This window comes from Etheostoma spectabile, chromosome 24 (genome assembly GCF_008692095.1).
Source record: "Etheostoma spectabile isolate EspeVRDwgs_2016 chromosome 24, UIUC_Espe_1.0, whole genome shotgun sequence".
NCBI lineage: Eukaryota > Metazoa > Chordata > Actinopteri > Perciformes > Percidae > Etheostoma > Etheostoma spectabile.
In genome coordinates, this window is record NC_045756.1 from 6,802,781 (window position 1) to 6,803,015 (window position 235).

General features: G+C 46.8%; 1 protein-coding gene across 1 annotated transcript in view; it reads left to right on the forward strand.

The window, feature by feature from the left end:
* The window catches only part of LOC116674250 (coagulation factor XIII A chain-like), a 32,082-nt gene that overhangs the window by 21,127 nt on the left and 10,720 nt on the right, over positions 1–235 (forward strand). The window lies entirely within an intron of this gene.

Below are 235 nucleotides of genomic sequence, written 5' to 3' on the forward strand. Positions count from 1 at the left end.
AAAATAAATGATGGTCCAACTAAATGCAAACTGGATGGGATGATATGCCGCTGCAGTATAATGTGGTAGCCATACTGATTCATTATGCCTTCAATTTGGAATAAATCCCCAACAGTGTCACCAACAAAGCACCCCCACACCATCAAACCTCCTCCTCCATGCTTTACGGTGGGAACCAGGCATGTAGAATCCACCCGGTCACCTTTTCTCCGTCGCACAAAGACACGGTGGTTGG